We start from the raw sequence: 3,104 nt of genomic DNA, 5'->3' as shown, positions 1-3,104 counted from the left end.
CAATTTGGTTCTCTCTTACAGGAAGGTTACCTTGAACTTTTGTGTGTTTTTGAAATGTAAAACAAACACCACAAACCACAAACACCTACTTAGAGCTGAGGTGAAAAAAACCTGTAGCTGAGCTGACACTGTGTTTCTCATCATCACGGAAAGTGTTACTACTGTCTTCTTTTCCTTTAACGCAGAGATGCCCAAACAAGGGCCTGTGGGTCAAAGTTGGCCCATAACCTTTTATTTGGCCTGCAGAAGGTTGCTGGTTGAATCCGTTGGCATTTCTGTGTGAAGTTTGCATGTTCTCCCTGTGTCCGCATGGGTTTCCTCCACAAGTCCAAAGACATGCAATGTAGGTGAATTGTCTGTAGTGCATGTGTATGTCCTGGTCCTCCAGATTGGGGTCCCCCTCCCCACCCAAAAAAAAAATAGATGTTACGAAACAACAATATGCAGCTAAATATCAATTTAGCTGGCCCTGGGAGTAAGTAAATAAATACTATTACTTCACAAATAGAGGGGAAACGCAGGGAGAACATACAAACTCCACACAGAATTGCCAACTAACCCAGCCGAGGCTCGAACCAGTGACCTTCTTGCAGTGAGGCGCAAAAATAAAATAAATCAGTTTTTAGAAATGAGTTATTAAAACTAGTATGTTTAGAAATGTGTTGAAGAAATCTTCTCCCTGTTAAACAGAAATTGGAGAAAAAATAAACAGGGGGGCTAATAATTCTGACTTCAACTGTATGTATTTTAATACATAACCTATATATTAATAAAACTTTTGGTCACCTACAAGAGAAAAAATGTTTCTTTTTTACATTTTTAAAAGATTTTTAAAAGATTTTACATTTTTAAGAAAAAGACTCAGAGATAGTTTTGTAAAATTTCTCAAGAGCCTTATTCTCCTTGGATACTATTTTTAAAGACTCTAAATGAGATTTACATACATTTTCTGTTATTCATTTTACTTTTTTGTATATGATATTTACCTAATGGAGCGTCACAGTGGCACAGTAGCACTATAGCCTCAGAACAAGAAGGTCGCTGGTTCGAGCCAGGGTCAGGGTCAGTTGGCATTTCTGTGTGGAGTTTGTTTGTTCTTACTGTGTTTGCGTGGGTTTCCTCCGGGTGCTCCGGTTTCCTCCACTGTCCAATGACATCTGGTACAGGTGAATTGAATAAGCTAAACTGGCCGTATCTGTGTGTGTAAATGAGTGTGTATGGGTGTTTCCAACACGGGTTGTGGCTGGATAGGCATCCGCTACGTAAAACATTTGCTGGATAAGTTGTGACCCCTGATTAATAAAGGGACTAAGCCTAAAAGAAAATAAATGAATGAATTTACCTATAATAATAATAATAATAATAATAATAATAATAAGGTTAAACATCAATTAAAAATGTTTTGGGGGGAAACTATCTATGTAAACCAAAACCTTAATCAAATTTAGGCATGGAATTTCAGTATGTATATTATTATTTAGCCAACTGCAGAGATCTAGCAAAAAAAAAAAACTAGACTAAAGAAAAATAAATGTTCAATAGTTTCCGGCTCTTCTGAACAGAAAACACAAGGCTCTACCTCAAATCAAAATTTTTTCTCGTAAAATTTCTGCTGCTTGATATGTATTATTTATTATTATTAATTGAATATATTTTATTTTCGGTAAAATTGGCCATTTAAAATATTTACAAAAAATATTTTTAATCGTGCATTAAGTCTAAAGATAATTTACTTTTTAAAATATGCCCAGTTACCTTTTTCTTTTTTTTGTCTTTGATACCTCCAATCTTTAATTTAGGTAATTTAGTAGATAGCCTACATTTAAACATGTTACAGTATTGTGTATATTTTTTTAAAGCAATGATAATAGCTTTACTTGAGTATTAAATTCTCTAAAAGAACATTTAGCTCATATTTTTCCATGAATTAATTATGTTAAAGAATTTGACTATTTTCATCTAAACGATCTAACGCATATATAACTTTTTTTTTTATCATACCACTCTTATTTAAATACTGAAAAATTTTACATCATTCCAAAAATGTTGAGTATACTCAGAGGCGCAAAAAGGAGGTGTATATGCGGCGCTTGAGGGCGCCACACATGGGGGGGCGCCGTTGTGTCAAAATGATTCTTGAAATTATCCGTATTAAAAGTTTCAAATAATAAAACTAAATAAATATGTTTCGTTAAAAATGTTTATTTTGCTTTTAATACGAGTATAATATTGTATTTTATTAAATAAAAAAATATACCATGAGTTGCATACGTTGGCACACACGTTTTAATTCAAAACTAATTAAAACAATAACATGCATTCACACAGCCAAGTGTAAAGTGTTCATGTAGATGTAAATGTGTAGCTTTTTAACATTTTTATCAAAAAAACTGTCAAATCATACATACAGTGCAGTGGAGGTCAAAAGTTATGATTAATCTGAAATTATTTATTTATTTATTATTATTTAATTATTTTGCCAGAGGGATCACACAAAATGTATGTCTATAAGTACAGACCTCAATATATTTCAGATAAAATAAAAAAATATATATTTGGATTAAAAATTCCTCTATATAAATTTTATATACTTGATTGTAATCATTCTTAACCCTGTTAAAACATGAACAAATAATCAGAATATTCAAAATTTTTGGAATTGAGATGTTTATCAATCCTTCTGTCAAGATCAATTTTCATACCATATGCATGTTTTTATGAATTTATTATGTATTACTTTGATATTTCAGGCAGTTTGTCTCTGTTTATTTTTTACATTAAATATTTTACAGTGTTTTTTATTTCACTTTGTGTGAGGTGTTAGAGCAGTTTCAGTTAATTGTTAATGCAAAGACAGACCTTACACCTCGCATATGAGAAATGGTTGCATTTTTATGTTCTTTTGCCCTTTAGGACTGCCATATCTATCATTTTGTTTTTACAAATGTACAACAAGTACAGAAGCAAGGCATATCAAGGTGCTATACTCCTTTAGTGAGGAAAATTGAATTGAGAAGAAATTTGGTGTTTGATGTAATTCTTTGTGACTTAACAGGCTTAGTGTAATTGTACTTTTACTACTTCATACTATTTCAGTGGTGTTC

The sequence above is a fragment of the Danio rerio genome, chromosome 2 (assembly GCF_049306965.1).
Source record: "Danio rerio strain Tuebingen ecotype United States chromosome 2, GRCz12tu, whole genome shotgun sequence".
Classification (NCBI taxonomy): Eukaryota; Metazoa; Chordata; class Actinopteri; order Cypriniformes; family Danionidae; genus Danio; species Danio rerio.
Note: the sequence above shows the minus strand (reverse complement) of the source record.